Genomic DNA, 19,789 nt, shown 5'->3' on the forward strand with positions numbered 1-19,789 from the left:
ATCCATCGTGTCACCTAGCTGTTTTTCATGGTATAGTAGATAACATTCTGGACTTGAACTCAGAAGACCTGGATTTTGGAGTACTAGCTGAAAGAATGTGAATAGTTGCTTAATCTCTCAGGCCCTCAATTTTCTTATTGGTAAAATGTGGACTGGAGAACATGCAATATCTACTTCAAAGGGTTATTGTAAATTTGAATGAATGAATTTATGTAAAGTGCTTTGCAAACCTTAAAATTTTCTATCTTAGTATCTTAGATAGGGGAAAAACATAATATAAGAGAAAGGATGAGATTAAAAAAATAATCTCAAAATCAATTAAAAAGATCTTATCTTAGTAACATAACTAGAAGTTGGAATCTAAATCTTCTGTAAGATCTAGGTTGCAGAAGAAAAGAAAGTTAAGAGAATTTGTTTTTCATGGAATTTTCAAGGAATATCAAAAATGATAATAGGAATTTGTAATAATAGAAATTATGCAGGTGTTCAAACTTGGGTATCTGAAGAACTATAAAAGCTTGTAGGGTAGGATGATGAAGATAAATTCTTTATACTTTTAGAAGATAAATATCATAGCACTCAAATGAAGAATAACAATGTAGTAGGAAAGATAGAGAGATGTAAACTTTATCATTTGGGTTGGTTAAAGGGCTAAATCTAACAAATATTCATTAATGGTTTAATGTCAACGTGGAAGATCTCTAGAAGGATTAGCCAGTCTCATACTTAACTCTGCTATTTAGCATTGCCATTAATGACTTTTATAAAGGTATATATGGCATGCTCATGAAATTTGCAGATGATACCAATCCAGAAGGGGTGCACTGCATGATAGAGCCCCAAAAAGCCATTATAACATTGGGCCAAATCTAATAAGAAGACATGATAAAGCCTTAATAAAATATAAAGTCTTACACTTGAGTTCACCAAAAAAAAAATAATAAATCAGTTTTGTAAGTATAAAATGGGAAAGGCATGGCTAGACAATAATAGTTTATCTAAGGTTTTATAGACTGCAAGCTCAACATGAGTCAGCAGAATAATATGGCAGTCATTAAAGCTAATGTGATTTTTAAGTTACATTAAGAAAAGTGTAGTATCCAATAATAAGAAGGTAATAGTCCCATTCTACTGTGACCAGATCAGCCCAACTCTGTGTTCAGTTCTGGGAGGTGGATTTTAAGAAGAATATAAGCTAGAAAATAGCAAGAGGATAGCAACAAGGATGTCACCATCTTTACTCCACATGATCAGTTGGAGGACCACTTAGGCTGAGTAATATAACACTTAGGGAGGACATAATAGCCATCTTCAGGTATTTTAAGGTCTGACACATGAAAAGAGGTTTATAATGGTTCTGCTTAGTCCCAAATGACACTCTATGGATAATGGACAGTTATTTTAGTGAGGTTTCTGATTGATTTTTTAAAAAAACCTACCAATTAGAGCTATTCCAAAGTAGAATGGTCCTCCCTGATGGTAAACCTTCATTAGAGGTCTTCAAGAAAAATCTAGATGACTACTTGTCAACCATATTACAGGAAAAGCTATTGCTCAAGTACAAGTTGGACAAGATAAATTCTGAAATCCAACTATGAGACAGTATGATTCCATGAAAATATCTTCAACTAGATGTAACTGTATATTAAATTCTCTTGCTTGTGGTAACCTATTTGAACTCCTTGATAAGTATTTAAGTCCTAGGATAAGCCCACCTTTGATTTGTAATGTGAAAATCCCTACGGCTCCACATGAAAGAGGACCGGGGTATCATTTTCAGTCATTGTCTGGTTCACCGGCCACACTGTTTCTGTGTTCCATGGAGCACTCAGATATTTTAAGAAAATATGGAATGATAGCATTTCCAAATAACAGTCCTTCCCCATTCGTGAGGGAACAAAACAGGGCTCCTCCTGCACGCCACACTTCCCCACTGATGTTGAAGTTAACAATTCCAGAGCTAAACTCCAAAAGTCAGGGCAGCTTGACTTTTGGTGGTTTCACAATTGGACAGCTTGCAATCTAACTCTCTATTTCACAGAGGTGGCAGGGCACCATAATGGGAACAGATTGTTCCATCAATTGAACAAAGGTTGAACAAGCAGCAGCTTTCTCCAAAACTGAGACTGTCTCCAAATGTGCAAACTCTAGTCAGGGGCTTGGGTTATTTATTAACTTGCAAATGGAGGTTATTGTTGCTGCTACTGCTCTCTTTCTATGGGAATCAGCAGAAAAGTTGAATATAAAAGTTGTTCTTTTTCTTTTTTAATCCCTGTCTGAATAATTGAATTTCCTGGTCATGTTCCTGGGTCTTTTTTTTTTTTTTTCTTTTCCCTTCTGGCATCTACATCTACAAGCTGTTAAGTCCTGAACCAGAGATCCATTAGCATCTCAAGAATGGAATGTGTAAAGTTGATCCTTCCTTTTCACTGGGCATTATTCCACCAACACTCAAATGTTCAGAAAAGTTTGCTTTTATGTGTTTATAGTCCTGATTTGGTTATTCTCAGCTAAGATGTTTGGTAGGGACCAGTTTTCTAATCCATCTAATATAAGAATAGAATTCCCTGGATCCCAGAAGTAACACAAAGACATCTTTGCTGGAGAGCCTCAGATAATTCAAGATGGTATCAACAACTATATTTATATCTCACTTTCTGACTCTGATCATATTCCACATATTTTATTTCATCTGATCTTGATAACTTTTTAAAGAAAGTAGGAAAAGAATGAAAGTGCCTTGCCTCTAGTAAAAAGATGAACTAGAGATCTACTGGTTATAGCATGAGTCTTCCTAGATGTATATCAAACCAGTAATTTCTTCCCCAGTCCTCTGCTACAATATCTGAAATTTCCACCATTAGAATAATTCTTGGATTCTAATTATTAGAATAATATGACTTGGGCACCATGTGTCCAAAGTTAAAATGCAAGTACTCTTCCCAAGAGTGGTGACACAGTAAACATTTTTCGTCTATTAACATCAATAACATATTTTAATATTTCAGACTATAAGAAACCAACTCTGAAGTATTTAATAATCACCCAGTGAGTGCAAAGTCCTGAGCTCGAGATTCTAAGCAAAAACAGGGTCAGGAGATAAAGCTAAATGAAATGAGGTAGCATAGGAGAAAGCATGTGGACTGGACTAGGAAGTATTTACATAAGAACAGAATTAGTTGAGTGGTAGGGCCTAAAAAGAGTTAATAATAGATCTGTCTTATCCTTGAGAGAGAGAGAAAACTTAAGTGGAGTACTCCAGAAAACTGTCCTTGGCCCTGTTTTGTTTATTATTTTTATCAATGACTTGAATAAAGATACAGAAGGTATGTTTATAAAATCTGTGGATGACAAGAAGTTGGGATGTTTTACTAACATGTCAGACAATAGACACAATATCCAAAAAGATATATACAAGCTAGGACAATGGGCCAAATATAACAAGATGAAATTTAAGAGAGATAAATGTAAATGAATGTAAATACATTCAAAAAGTCAACCACAGAAATAAAAGATAGAGAAGTATGTTTAGGTAGTAGTATTAGTTTAAAACACCTAGGGATTTTGTTGGACAGCATTTTAATGTGAATCAGTAATGTGAAATGATGGTAAAAAAAAAAAAAAACTGTCCAGAAGAAAAGAAGTAATAGTCTTGAGGTAATCTGTTCTGGCAAGATTCTAAAAGAATGGGAAGTGTGCACATGAATACACATACACACCCATATACACATACCCATCAGAGAATAAATCGAGAGACCTCTATTGCTGCTTTTTGAGAATAATCTCTGTATCAAGAATGTATCTGGATCCTGAATTCAACTATGGAAGCCATATTTTAGAAAGGAAGAGAAACTGGAGCAAATCAAGTAAAAAACAATCAAGATGATAAGAAGGCTGAAAGTAATGTCATACTATAACTGGTTGGATGAATTGTGGAAGTTTAACCTAGATAAAAGGTTTAATCTAGAGGATATGGTGATTCTCTTCATGCATTTGAAAGATTGTCAGGTATTTTTTAAGGCTAGATTTGCTTTTCTTAGCTCTGCAAGTAAGATTTTGAATACTGGGTAGAAGTTGTGAAACTGCAGATTGTGATTTGAAATAAGGATCAGTTTCCTAAAAACTAAACTTCTTAAAAAATAGTCCATTTCTTTAAGATAGAACTGATTTCTTATTGCACAGGTCTTCAAGCAGAAGTTAATGGGCAAGAAGGAGGTCATCATTGAAGCATGGGTTTGAATAGATTACCCAGTGGAGTCCCTTCCAAATTTCAATGTCTGTGATTCTAAGTTTCAGAGTTCAGATGTTGACATCAAGTGAAAGCCACAATGAAAAACTATTGAGTAGCCAGGAAACCACATAATGCCACTGAGCATAAGAGTGAGAAGGAAAATGATAAGAAAAGGGTGAAGTCTCAAACCAGAAATGAAGTGGATACTAAAGAAAACTCTCAGATACTTTTTAATTGTGAATAGTTGGCCTGTGAATTGGAACAAATTTGATATTCTATGGCTTTTATTAGCAACTATTAATAGACTTTTGCATGGAATATGGAGAGAACCTGGAGCACTGATAAGATTGTTCCCTGGGGCAGGCAGAAGAAGGTTCTGAGAGAGATCAATTTAGATCTGAGATCCCAACCTCTGTGGAGGCAGAAATCCAAGTCATGTCAAGTCCCTGAGGCTAAATTTCCCCTATAAATCTTCTTAGGCCCCATGCTGTGGCTGCTGAATCCCCTTGGGTCAGTCAGCCAGGACACTCTGTCTCATGGTAGCTTTCTCCTTACCCCTCCCCACATGCCAGGTGATATCTTCCCTAAACCCACTATGCTTCTCAACTCCTCTTTCTTACAGCTAACTCTTTTAGGGTGCTACTCCTTTTAGGAATTAACCTGACAGCTAAGAACATGCCCCAACCTCATGGGACATCCTTTCTACTGGGTAATTGTGAGCTCCACTGAGGAACTTGTCTTTCCTATGCTCTCCCAGTCTATTTCATATTTGCCATTCCCAGTGTCTACTGTATGCCTTCATTTTGCCAATAACCTCTTCTACTAAATAAACCTACTTTTGCCAAAGAGAATGGCCACTGTGAATTCTTCTCATGACCGAACCACAACTCTGGTGCTGCTTCTGAAGTGTATCCCTTGGTGCCACATCACTGGCTACTTCAGCCACATCACTGCCACTTAGTACTATATAAAGAAATGGCAAAGGCACTTAAAAGGAGCTGATAAAAGTGATTGGACTTCGCTAAATGAATGTAGAAGAAAGATGAAATTTAACAGAGAATTTGATATTTCAAGATATCTGAAATAGCACAAGGTTCTGAACTAGAAACTTTCACAAATTATTCTTTAAACACACTGGGAAGAGAGACTGAGAGGGAGGGAAGGAGGAAAGGAAGAAGGAGGAGAAGAAATAGGAGGAGAAAGAAGAGGAAGAGGAGGAAAAGAAGAGGAGGAGCAGGAGGAGGAAAAGGAGGAGGAGGAGCAGGAAGAAGAGGAAAAGAAGAAGAAAGAGGAGAAGGAAGAGGAGGAGGAGGAGAAGGAAGGAAGGAAGGAAGGAAGGAAGGAAGGAAGGAAGGAAGGAAGGAAGGAAGGAAGGAAGGAAGGAAGGAAGGAAGGAAGGAAGGAAGGAAGGAAGGAAGGAAGGAAGGAAGGAAGGAAGGAAGGAAGGAAGGAAGGAAGGAAGGAAGGAAGGAGGGAAGGAAGGAAGGAGGGAAGGAAGGGAGGAAGGGAAGGGAGGGAGGAAGGGAAGGGAGGAAGGGAAGGAAGAGGGAGGGAGGGAGGGAGGGAGGGAGGGAAAAATATAATCAGAGGGCCTCTATGCCTATTTTCCTATAATATGCTTTGGATCACTGGGCCAGTGAGAAGAACCAAGTTTTTCATAGTTGATCATTGCACATTCTTTCTGTTTTTGTGTACAATATCTTCCTGATTCTGTTTGTTTTACTCAGCATCAGTTCATGTAAATCTTTCCAAGCCTTTCTATAATCAGCTTGTTCATCATTTCTTATAGAACACTAATATTCCATTACCTTCATATGTCACAACTTGTTCTGCCATTCCCCAACTGATGGTCATCTATTCATTTTCCCATTCTTTATTACCAATAAAAAAGAGCTGCTACAAACATTCTTGCACACATGGATCCTTTCCCCCTTTAAGATTTGCTTGGGATAATGACACTGCTAGGTCAAAGAGTATGCCCACTTTTATAGTCCTTTGGACAGATTTCCAAATTGTTCTCCAGAATGGCGGAATCCCTTGTTGAGTCTTAAACAAGTACCTACTCCTCACTGTGTGCCTCAGTTTATTTAACCAAAAAAAAAAGTTATATTCAAAAGTCCCAAAAGGGAAAAGAGTTGAATATTTTTAGATTTTGGGATTATAGTACTAGTCAAATAAAGAAAATCATATGACTTTTCCAGAACTACTCTCACCTTGCTTTTAATTTGAGAATCCTAATATTTTAAGATTCTTTTTTAAATTAAATTTGATTTTATTCACAATATTCTCCTTTCTTTCCCACTTCCCATATTCCCACCTCACTAAGAAATTAAGAAAAACAAAACCTTTGTTACAAACCTGTATAGATAAATTGTCAAGCAAAACAAATTACTCATGAGCCTTATCTTTAAAAAATTATTTCAATCAATGAAACACTTAGATAATAACACAATATTCCCTTAGATAAGAGCATCTATATATATATTTTAGCAGTTTTTATTTGCTATTAAGATTTAACTGAAAGAAGTATTAATGTGGGAATAGTATCAGTGTGCAATGTTAAAAATCCTTTCCTGTTCCTTCCTAATATCTATCTGACTTCTGGAAATAGCATTCACAACTAACAAGACCACTAAATCCTAATCTGATCCAGTTTTTGATCAGCAAATTCTGACTTACTACTAAGGATGTCACCATTCATCAATACATCCTAAGAGAATATGTTACAACTAGAAGAAACTTTGCAGGCCATTTAATTTGAACACCTTCATCTCACAGATGAAGATTTGCCCAAGATAAAAGAAATAGTAAGTGGTCAAGATGGCATTTTAACTTGGTCCCTCTCCCTCTAAATCTAGGATTCTTTCTCTTGAACTATGCTGACTCTCAGCACCCATCCCTTCTTTCTCAGCTGTCACTCACATTTTTTTTTGCTGTGTTAAGACAAAATCTTTATTGATTAGAGAAGGAATGCCACAGTGTCCGCAGGCAAAGAGGTTTTTTTTATTATTAATTTTATAATTATAACCTTTTTTTTGACAGTACATATGCATGGGTAATTTTTTACAACATTATCCCTTGCACTCACATCTATTCCGAATTTTCCCTCCTTCCCTCTCCCCCTCCCCTAGATGGCAGGCAGTCCCATACATGTTAAATGTGTTATAGTATATCCTAGATACAATATGTGTGTGCAGAACCGAATTTCTTGTTGCACAGGAAGAATTTGTCACCCACATATTTGAAAAAAATGCAATATGAAAATGATTCTTTAAGAGGCTGAAGTGACCTTGATTTGGAGTTCCTTTTTTGCAAAGCAAAGAAATACTGGCCTCTACATCTTCTGCTACAGTTTTGTCAAGTGGTTCCCAAAGCACTTAGCATCTAAATGTTGCCTGCAAGTATTCTTCAAAGTCATTAGACTTTTTATGTTTTTATCTAGAAATAGAAGTTGTATTGGATGCAAAGGAATCTCAGTTCCCACATGTGGAAGTATCAGCTGCAAAAGACACAACTGGAATGTTCTTTAAATTAAAAATTAACATAGAAACAAGGAGCCCATCACAGGGTTAGACATTGAGAATAATAATACCATTGGCTTTATGATTATAAAATATTTTCACTTACTTTACCTTACTGGACCCAAATAATTAAATTCACAACAAACGGCCTTATCTTGACATCTTACTTCTACCAGAGTTCTTCTACCTGTGAGATCTTGGGCCAATCAGTTATTCTCTTTGGGCCTCAGTTTCCTCATCTTTAAATGTTGGCCTGAATGATCCTTAATGTTCTTTATTACTACTAGAAGCATTTACTTCCGAAAACTCCTGGGAGAGATGTTGATTTGGAACTTCAGGAGGATTACTGAAATCTCAGTAGGAGTCCTGTAAAGCTTGAGTGGTTTCTATTAACTTTTCCAATCAAATTATATCTGCTTAACTCCAAGTTCAAGATTCTTTCCAATAAATTGTACTGCCTCAAAAGCTGTCTGTGAACTTGCAAATGTAAGAGGTGAATTCTTCTATATGTTAGATTATCTAGTCTGTAAACTCTTCAGGGAAGAAGAAAAAGGAAAAGGTGGAGGAGGAAGAAAAGGAAGAAAAAGGGGAGGAGAAGGAGGAAGAGGAGGAGGAGGAGGAGGAGGAGGAGGAGAAGAAGAAGAAAAAGAAGAAGAAGAAGAAGAAGAAGAAGAAGAAGAAGAAGAAGAAGAAGAAGAAGAAGAAGAAGAAGAAGAAGAAGAAGAAGAAAAAGAAGAAGAAGAAGAAAAAGAAGAAAGAAGAAGAAAGAAGAAGAAAGAAGAAGAAGAAAGAAGAAAGAAGAAGAAGAAGAAAGAAGAAGAAGGAAGAAGAAGAAAAAGAAGAAGAAGAAGAAGAAAGAGACTTATCTTTATATAGTGTTTTAAATTTTGCAAAGAGCCTAATATGCACGATTTTATTTTTGTCTAACAGTCCCATAAGGTAGGTGCCACAGATAATTTATTTATCAAGACAAAAGGCTCATAAAGATGAAATAGCTTGTCCATAGTAAGACTCAGGAGTAGCATTCAAACCACAACACAAGTTAGATACTTAGTAATATTCTGATTACCACAGTTTAAGAAAGACAAATCTGTGCTGGAAAAGGTATCAAAATGAAGAAAAATAGGTAGGGTTTTACATGAGAACTACATTTAAATATTAGAAGTTACAGACTGGAAAGGAAATATAAATACAATTTATAAATGCTTGAATGTTAGAGGAAGAAAATACAGGCTTACTTACACGCTGGCGTTTAATAAATATTTATTGACTTCCTGGATGGCTCTCCAAATACTATAATTTTGGAGTTAAGGGTGCATTGGGAAAGGATTTAGATGAATCTTTGGAGTGAATGAGTTTAAATCCTAACCCACTCTGCCACTTGCTATTCCTATGACATGGGATCCCCATCTCTGAATACGAGTTTATCCTAGGTTTTTAAGGTCCATTGCAGCTTTCAATCTATGGTTCAATAAATAGAGAGGCAGAACTTTAAGCTTAACAAGGGTACTTCAGAAAGAAATAAAAAGTAGAACGTAGCAGACTGCATTTCTCTAATGCTTTAAAGTTTACACCATATTGTGCACAACAGGAAGAAAATGATAAAGTCAAGAAGTGTTTAGAGAAATTCATAGACGATAAAGAAAGATCAGCAATGCTTAAGGTACACACACACATCTAGCTTTTGGAAGCTGACATCATGCCCTTTCTGCAAACATCCTTTGTTGCCTCCTTCAAAGAGAGAAAACTTAGTTCCATGGGCCATTGGTTGACCCAATGTGACTTCCCTTACATTTTTTATGCCCAGATTAACAACAGGAATTCTTTCTTTCAGATGATTGCAACCTAGAGGAAAGTTAACAGAAACCACTCAAGCTTTACAGGACTCCTACTGAGATTTCAGTAATCCTTCTGAAGTACCAAATCATCATTTCCATCCCAGGAGTTTTCAGAAGCAAATGGCTCCAGTAGAAAGAACAGATGCTCTATGGAGGATGAAAAAGGCTAAGCCACTTAGTGAGAAGACTTCTGTCTTCCATTAAGATACTTCATTTTCAAGTAAGCAGTAGAGGACATCCTGAGAGTGGTTCCTATATCCAGTACAATGTTAACACTTAGGAATATAAAGGTTTAGAGAGAACAGTGATTATAATGAAAGCATATTCCATGATCCTAAGATAAAGCAAGTCATGGGGGAGTTGGTTGAGGGAAGGGGAAGGGGAAGGTTCTCAGAAGCCCTCTTTGCAATCTTCCAGTTGTCTTTATATATCTGAAGGGTTGAGTTTCAGGGCAATCCACTTGAGGGCAAAACAAACTCAAATCGCCAAGTTTGTTCTAAATAATATTCATAAGTGAAATCTTCAAGGCCTTTAAAGTTTGCAAATTCCTTTGCCTATATTATTTTACTTTTGCCTCACAACAACTCTGAAAGGTAACTATCACAGATTTTATCCCCAGTTTACAGAAGAGAAAAACTGAGGCTGAAAGAGATTAAATAATTTGTCTAATAGTCACATAGGAGCAAATTGGGGAGAGATTGATAGAAATTGAACCTAAGTTTTTCCTGAATCCAAATCCACCATTCAATTGAATAAGGATTTTTCACAATTAATTTTAAATACCAATTAATTACCAAATATTTATGAAATAAATAACAACAAACAGTGTTAATTAGTATGTCAAATGAAATTCTAAGGTAAGAAAACAAGAGTCCTACCTTTTCAAAGAAGGAAAAGATCATAATAATCTAAAGTAACAAACAATAGTTAATATTCTCGTAGCTTATCTCCTATTATCTTCACAACAACCTTATAAGGTAAGCTATTATTATCCTCACTTTTACAAGGAAGAAATACGTCCAGGAAAGTTAAGATATTGCCCTAAGTCATATGGCTTTGGAATGATAGAGTTGTTATTGGAACCAAGAACTTCTAAATTCAAAGTCAAAATATACACTTTTCATGATACAACAGTTACCTTCATGTGAAAAAAACAACAACTAAAAGATACCAGACCAGAATGCTACCTTCCTGTTCATGTTTTGGGAGGTAGTCTTGGATCTTATCCAAATCATTAGAAAGATGATATATATTACTTATAGCCAAATGTCCATTTTTTTAAAAGACATCCCAGTCTGGGGTTTATTTAACAGAGGAGGAATGTGAATTGGCCTTGAAAGGTGGATACCTTGTGAACTGGAGGAAAGGAAGAGAGAAGTATAAAAGTTTCAGACAATACAAGGGTGGAGAGATCAATGACCAAGGTATATCCAGAAAGCTTGATATATGTGGGCTGAGACTAGCCTGGCTGCAGCATAGCTTCACTGAGGGGAGTAAGAGAGATAAGAACAGGAATTTAGGTTTAAGACAAATGGTCAAGAGCCTTGAATGCCAGACTAATTCCAAAGTGGTTTCTACATATTATCATAAACACACACACATGGAATAAAAAAGCTTTCAAAACATGGAGATCTAAGAGAGGAGATCCACTCAAAAGGGAATATTACTGGTTTTCCTTCATGTCTTAACTCTACATGATCCCATTTGGGAGTCCTCTTGGCAAAAATACTACAATGGTCTGCCATTGCCTTTTTTTAGTCCATTTTATAAATGAGGGAACTGAGGTACACAGAATTAAGTGACTTGCCCAGAGTCACACAGCTAGTAAGTGTCTGAGGCTGGATTTGAACTCAGGAAGATGAGAATTCCTGATCCGGGACTAGCACTCTCTACACTATGGCACCACTTAGCTGCCCTCATGTGGAACAGGAGAACTCATTTTTTCATTCCTATTATCCTATTTACTACTGGAATTATACCAATAATTCTTGCAGTGAACCTACCAAGAATCAGCTTACAACCTAAGACTAAAATCAGTCGTATCACTCAGCCATGTAATAACCTATAGAAAAATTAACTACAAAAGGCAAAAACAGGAGAATGACTTGCAATAGAGCATAAAAGAAAGAACACTAGATTTAATGTCAGGGCTCCTGTTCAAAGCCCATCTCTGTTACTAACTCCCTGCATCATCTTAAATGTCACTCTTGGTCTCAGTTTCCTGATTTGCACTGATGAACTCCAAGGGCCCTTGCAGATCTAAATCCCTGACTCGATGAATGCTCTCTGTAGCTCATCTTCTAGATAGTCGATACTGTGTGTCATGATGAAGAAATAAGATATGTGGTTTTTCAGACAGGTCTATAAAAGGGGACTAACCCGCAAAGAATAATTAAACCCAACTAAAAGATACCAGACCAGAATGCTACTGTGCTCTTCATGTTTTGGGGGGTAGTCTAGGATCTTATGCAAATCATTAGGAAGATGATATGCATTATTTATAGCCAAATTGACATTTTTTTTAAAGACTGCCCAGTTTGGGGATGTGTTTATTTAACTAGCAGACCAGGAAAGTTCTCCTTTCAATAACTAGACAACGACTGATTCCATCCAGATTCTGAACCTCCAGGTTTTGGCCTTTCCTTTAGTTGTAATAAGCAAAGAGAGGGAGAAGGTTGGGGGGGAGAGAATGCTTTTATCTGGAGTAGCAGACCCCTTTAAAAGAAAATGAATTAAATAAGCATGGAGAGATGGGGAAAATTGGAAAATTCTGCAAAGCCGTATAATTTGCCATGCCTCGTCTCATAAATGAACATCAAAAAAAAGTCACCTCTTTCAACATCGCCTACAGAATATAAATGACAGAAAAATGAACAACAAGTAGCACATTTTCTTAAATAAGAAAGTACTTTTCTAGCTGCCCTTCTGGTTCGGCAAAACCATTCTTGTACTACACAGAAAGCAAGATGGGGGTTGGGGGAGATACACAGCATGGAGAGAATCAAAGGAAAATGAGGATAGAAATATAAAATGGGCTATGTGGAAAACAGGTGCTGAAAATCATTTGCATGGGGGAAGGGATCTGCTTTATTTACTCATTTTGTTGAGGCAGCATATGTTTTCTTAATCTTGATATTAATTGTCCTTGTTATTTTGTTTGGATCTCTTTAATGTATTTTTATTGAAAGATAAGAAATCACCACATCTACATAATGTATGCCAAATAAGTCTCCATTCTTTTTTAATATTTTAGTTTATTTTTTTAATAAAAAATAGATTTTCATGATTCATTTGTGAGCAGTTTATTTGGTTCAGTGAACACTTGTGCATGTGGTTATACAACAAACAGATAAATACTGGACATGTGCTTTTTTATATTTTGGCTTTGCAGATAAAATACTTTTTTTAATGGCTTAAAAAACTTATGTGCATATTATTTTGGATTTTCTTTTTTTTCTCTTTGCTATGTTTTGAATGATATTTGTCTGTTAGTTCCCTTAGTGTAGGAACTCTTTTTTTGGCACTTTTTAAAATATCTCCAGAGCTTAGCAAAGTGTCTGGCACTTAGTAGAGATTTAATAACTGTTTGTTGAGATGACTTGGCTTGACTTAACTTCATGTGGCATTGTTCTGTTTGTATCAAGCCCTGGAACATTGCAGAGCCTCTTAAGTGAGGTCCATAATAGTACAAGGAGTTCAGTTTAAATATCCACATAAGAGAAGCTGAGAGGATGGAGAGTGTCCATGGTTGACACTATGATATGCATGGGTGAAAAGTCATCTGTTGATCTATCATCACATATACTTTGGGCAGATATTATAGGTGGAAAATGAACTAGTTAGACAAAAAAAATTGAGCAAGAAGAGGTCAAGAGTAGACTAGTTTGCATTCAGGGAACTTCTACACTGATTTTATGACCCAGAGGTTCCCCCTGAAATGAAGTTTCATCTTTTTAAGAGCACTATTGAAGAATGTGGAATAGACAAAACGTTGGTTTAAGGGCACAGAAAATGAATTCTGTTTTGTATATGTATATATATATAGATATAAATATAGATATATATATATATGGGGGGGTATATGTACATATCGATGTATGAATATGGGAATCATCTGCCTAAAGGTGATAATTGAACATATTAGAACTTATGAGATCACCCAGAAAGAGAATATACAGAAATATGAGGAAAGATCCCAGGACAGAGCTCTGAGATATGCTCACCCATAAGGAGTGCACCATGGCTAATGATCCCAGTGCTTAGTTAACACAGTGCCTGGCACATATTAGGTGTTAATAAATGCTTATTTATCAATTGCTTATTGATCCATCAAAAGCAGACTGATAGGAATTAATAGGACAAATAGGAAGATGATCAGGTCAGAGAAATGTTATGAAAATCCAAGAAGGAAAGAAAAAATCCAGAAGAAAAAGGTGGTCAATGATGTTAAGCTCTTCAGAGAGGTCACAAGGGTTGAGAATTGAGAAGAAGCTATTGAATTCAGCAATAATGAGATCACCGGTAACCTTGGAAAGGGCAATTTCAATTGAATGAAACAGTTCTCATTTCAAGTTAAAATGTAAAAGATTGGTAAGTGAATGAATGGAAAGGGTAAAAAATGGAGGCAATTAGCACAAACAGCTTTTTTAGGAGTTTGGCTCTGGAAGGGAGGAGAGAGGAAGACAAAGCTTGAAAGCACGGTAGGATGAAGTGAAGATTTCCCAAGGAAGGGGTTGATGTGGGTGTGTTTGAGATCAATAGGGAAGGAGTCAATAGTTTAAAGACTGAAAATTGGGGAGAGAGAGTTTTTGGAGGGGTAGATAAGTCACTTCTCCAGGACTCAAGTTTCTTCATATTTAGGGGGTGGATTGGGTGATCTCTAAGGTCCCTTGTGCTCAAATTGTTATCCTATACAGTTGATTGCCCATTTTGGCAAATGTGCCTATTTCCTCTAATTCTAACTCCAAGAACTCCAGCTCCATCTGCCCCACCCCTCTAATGTATGGAGGGCTGTAATAATGATTTCAAAGCCCCAGGGAAACATTTCTGCCCGGTGGGAGCCCAGGAACACCCAAATGGTTGCCGATGCTGCTGCATTCAATTGCCTCGAGGTTCCCTAGGAGTGTGGAACAAAGGCCTTTCTGCTCAGCTGGCTGGCAGCTGGAGGTAGGAGCGTGTGCATGGAGCAGCTCGCAAAGGCAGGCAATTATTTCCAGCAGCCAGTTCAACTCTCTTCTCTCTATCATCTGCCTTGACAGACCTGCTGAAAGAGACACTGAAAATCCTTGTGTCTCTTTAAATCAGCCATATCACCATTTCTTAGCCCCTAAATAAGAGGCTAAGTTGGGAATTGGAACGAGACCAAAAAAGTTCTCACCTAAGAAGCAAAAGGCATAACTTTGTGAAGGAGGAAGGGAAAAATTATATAGCATCTACTATGTGCCAGGAATTGTTTTAAGTACTTTTATTTTTATTTTTTTTTACAAATTGTCTTATTTAGTCCTACAACAACCTACTAAGATGTAGATACTTTGTGCTCTCCATTGTACAGTTGAAAAAACTGAATCAGACAAATTAAGTGACTTGCCATGGTCATACAATGGAGGCTAGATATACAGATAGACTGAGATATACAGCATCTGAGGCTAGATTTGAATTCAGGTCTGCCCAACTCCAGATCTACCACTCTCTTCTGCCCTACCAGCTGCCTCTATGAGAACGATTGTATGAACTTGGTCTCTTTTTCCTTGGCAGTCTCCAAAATGGAAGCCCCTTCCTGTACAGATGGCATCTTTGGGTTTTGATTTCCCACATCAATCCCCTATCAATCAGAATAGCAGGGCTCATTTATTTAGCATTTTCAAGTTTAGAATGAGTTGTCCTCACTGAGCCCCATGTTGTAGAGAGGGGAATCCCGTCTTCTTACAGGAGGGGAAATTAAGATTCAGGGAGTTGAGTGAACTTATCTATAGTCACACAGTCGTTAAGTATTGGGCCAAAGATGAAAAGCCAGGTGTTTTAATTCCATTTCCAAAGCTTGCTTTATCCTCATTCAAGTAGTGAAGTAATCCTCCAAGGGAGTATCTCCCAAAAACCCATTAAATGCATCATAAAATATTGATGAGGAAACCCCAAAACTCTGAAAAATCCTTAAAGGAGAAAACCTCCTGGGACTCGGCCTCAGGGAGGGGACTCCACCCCAAGCACAAACAGCTTCATCTTTGTTATCTGGGTGGGCACGGCTCAGTCCAGAAACCCATTGAATTCAATTCAAATTCTAATCCTGGCTGAAACCCAGCCCAGAGCCAGCCTGGAACTCTACCTACAAGCCCCCTTTCAGCTTGTAGCCAAGGCCCCCTGTTATAAAAGAGCCAAGCTGGAGATTTCTCTTTGCAGAGGTCCCAAACACAGCCTGCCTGGCATGCCAAAAGATTTCTGCCACTGGAACCCTGGTTCTGGTGCCTTTTATCTCTACCTTCACCTTTACTAACTAGATTTTACTTCCAAACCCCTTAATAAACCTCCTTTATCAATCTAGGTTTTCGGGTCTGTAAATTCCTTTACAGGGGACTCTTGCGCCGCTACTAGACCTCATTTAACTCCATATCCTTGTGCTGAATCCAAAGGGGTTGTAAGGGAGCTCCATTTGATTCCCTGTGCCATGAACCTGCCCCTAGACCTCAATTAAACCTAATTTCATTTAGGTACCCCAATTCTAAACCTCATCAATATCAGGGCTGAAAGTGTGGAGATCATCTAGTACAGAGACGTCAAAAACATGGTCCACCAACATGTGGCCCACAACACTCCCAAGTGCATTAAGATATCATTGGGAAATATTTAACAAAATAAATAAAACTACAATAGAACATAGCTAATGCTATTGTGCAGTCACTTCAGTTTCATCTGACTCTTCATGATCCCATTTGGTTGGTTGTTTTTTTTTTTTTTTTTTTTTGGCAGAGACACAGGAGTCATTTCCTTCTCTAGGAGATTTTACAGATGAGGAAACTGAGGCAAGTGACTTGCTCAGGCTCATATAGCTAATAATGTCTGAACTCAGTATGAGTTTTTGAGATTCCAGGCTCAGTTGCTCTACCTTGCTGCTCTTAGGTAATGTTAATAGGTGGTTTTCTAAGTTAGTGTGAGGATCCCTTTGTATGTTGTAGTGTCTTTTTCTGTTTGAGCCTGATGCCATCAATCTAGAACAATATTCCCATTCTATAGAAGCAGGGAATAAGGCCTAAAAGAACTAAGTGATTTGCCCAAATTCAGACAACCCATACTTGGCAGAATGGATCCTTGAACCCAGGTCTTTGGACCTCTAGCCCAGCATTCTTTCCCTCACCTTCTCTGTAATTTATTCTTCTGTTATTTTTTGCTGCATGTTTTCAGTAGCTTCCCAGCCAGAAAATTTTAGAATTGCTAGTATTAATCATCTGATATCTGAATTATTTAACTCTGGTGCCAGATAATGAAGCATCAGCTTCTTTCCAGTCCCAGGGAAAGTGGTGCCTCACTAATGCAGAATGGAGGCAGTGAAGAGTATTGGACTTGTAATGAGATGCCCAGGTTCAAATCCCAATGCAGCCACTTACTAACTTGCATATACTTGGACAGATCATTTTATCTTCCGAGGCTTCAGTTTTCCATCTGTGAAAAGAAAGGTTTGTTGCCCTGACAGGAAAAGCAGTAAGCCATCCTCGGGGGACCAAGCCTGCTGATTCCAGTAGGAAGGAGACCGATGTATACTATGTACCTGTGTATATATGTGTGTGTGCATATGTTTACATAAGTATAAATATCTATATGTACACAGAGAGCCATCTATGTAGATAGATATATGCATGTCTATGCATGTCTGTATATATATCTATGTATCTCTATATATGTCTATATATATTGTATATGTATATATATTCATAGATAGATATAGAAATATATATGTATTCATACGGGTATGGTCTATGTTTTGCCCTTAAAACTTAAGTGTGTTCTCATGGATCTGCATACAGATGGGTTATAGGAAAACATGGATAAATAACTCTAGAATTTTCTCCACCAACTCTTCTCCAAAAACTTTAATTTCTGCCAGGAGTAGAAGCAGGAAATTGAAGTCAAAGATTAGTTACTCTTTTCTCAGAGACAGGATAGTAGGCTAAAATTATATCTGCTTCTCTTAATATTGTTAATTTAGGTAAGATAAATTTTTAGGTACAACCTGAGCTCCTGATTACTATCTTTAAAAGGCCTGGAGGAACACAAACTTGAATCCCTTCCCACTAAATGCCAATTCTACAATGAATATATGTATTATTAAATAGCAAATAAACCCATTTCTCTAAGCCAACAGAAAACAGAAGTCAGGGAAGGTACACAAATTTACAAATACTAGAAAGTATAGAAAGTGAATGAGCTGTCCCACTGAGAGGAAAAAAAAATTAGCTCAACTAAGAGTCTCAAATCTGGCTCAAAGGGGAAATTCCCTAAAATCTCCAAGATACTAAGCTGAGGATGGTAACAAGATGGAGGCGCTGACTCCTCTACATGTACAAGAATCTTCCTAGCTTCTTTTTCTTCCCTTCAAAAGCCTGAAGGGACTCTGGAGCCATGTCTTCATTCTCAAAACTAGAAGTCAGAAGACCAGAAACTCTTTTCTCCTAAGCTCTTGCTAGTTGTGGAAATCATACAGATATGGACCATTAAGGGATTAATCTCAAGCAATGAAGAGACTAATATAAATGAGCTTTGAGGCATAAGTATACACAAACACATTTGCTTACTATGTTCTCAGACATTGCAGACGTTAATCTATATTCCTTTTCACACCCTCAACAGTATGAATATCCAAGACTTAAAAACTGTAGATCTTAAAGCAAAAGTAGAAAGAGACTTCATTCTTAAATTTAAAGACTAAACTGACCCTGAACTGCCCTACCCAAGATATTTTGTGTATTGGATCAGCAAGAGGCTCTACAAGCTTGGGAGAAGGGCCATAGACACACGTACCTCATATGATAGGACTCCTTGGTTGTGAATGCTTTGCCAAACAAAAACAGCAACAACCATCCCCAATGAGGCATTCAACTTTTCCTTCAACAGATCTGTATTTATTGGTCTTCTATTCCACAGGATTTGCACATGAAAAGGGCATCCAAGTTATATCAACATTGAGCTATTTGACCCAGAAGGGAAATAAGGAGATCAAGTGATAGACCTCGGTACTGCACTGCTTTCCATGAAATGTCAAGAGATCTAGGGGAAGAAGCCCAGCACCCTTCAAACTCCTAGAAGTTTTAGAGAAAACCATTGGTAAAAATTTGCACGCAATAATAAATATGGTATAAATAGGTTGCGGTGGAAAAGTTGGGTTCCAATCCCACCTTTGATATTTACTACTTGAGTTACTATGGGCAAATCACTAGCAATTTACTCAACTGTGAAATAAAGGGTCCCTTCCAATTTGAAATCAATGGCATTATGATCTTATAATTCAATAGGCATTATGCCAAGTGTCGACTATGTGTAAGGCATGGGAGGCAACTACAGTAGATAGTGCTGGTCTGGAGTCAGGAAGACCTGAGTTCAAATTTGGATTCAGACATTTTCTAGCTGTGTACCCCTTAACTTCTGTTTGCCTTAATCCACTGGAGAAAGAAATGGCAAACTAAGACTCAGTATCTTTGCCAAGAAAACCCCATAGAAAGCATAGTTCTTGGGGTGATGAAGAATTTGTCACACCTGAATAATTAAACCAAAAATAATAATAATAACAAAGAAATAAACCAAATTGATGATAAGTAATCAACATTTAGCCAGATACTAAGCCTCAGGGAAACTACCTGTAATAAAGTTCCCCTTTTCTCACAGGCCAATCCCATAGAAGTCTATAACAATGAAATTAACACTTATCACCCATCAAGTAATACCCCTCAATTCACATTATAAATCAGCTTTCTCCAGAGAAAACAAGAATAGATAATTATCTAATCCAATTAGAGTTTTAAAAATTAAAAACTTAAATTTAAGAAAAAAATTTTAAAATCTTTTAAAATTTGTGTTTTCACAACTAGGAAAAAAGTAAGGAACATCAATTAAATATCAATACCTTCAATCAACTCCTAAACTCTTTGAATGCAGTGTTCACACAGCCCTGAAGCACTTGCTATACCCTTGTCATCTGCTTATCTCTGCTTCTC

At 37.1% G+C, this 19,789-nt stretch overlaps 1 long non-coding RNA gene across 1 annotated transcript in view; it reads left to right on the plus strand.

The window, feature by feature from the left end:
• Positions 1-19,065, plus strand: part of LOC141547829 (uncharacterized) — a 31,514-nt gene extending 12,449 nt beyond the window's left edge. The window contains exons 2-3 of the long non-coding RNA XR_012483640.1: positions 9,587-9,810; positions 18,723-19,065. This is a non-coding gene — a long non-coding RNA (uncharacterized LOC141547829). The remainder of the gene's footprint in view (positions 1-9,586; positions 9,811-18,722) is intronic.
• The last annotated feature ends 724 nt before the right edge of the window (positions 19,066-19,789 follow it).

Source organism: Sminthopsis crassicaudata, chromosome 6 (assembly GCF_048593235.1).
Source record: "Sminthopsis crassicaudata isolate SCR6 chromosome 6, ASM4859323v1, whole genome shotgun sequence".
In the NCBI taxonomy this organism is placed as follows: domain Eukaryota; kingdom Metazoa; phylum Chordata; class Mammalia; order Dasyuromorphia; family Dasyuridae; genus Sminthopsis; species Sminthopsis crassicaudata.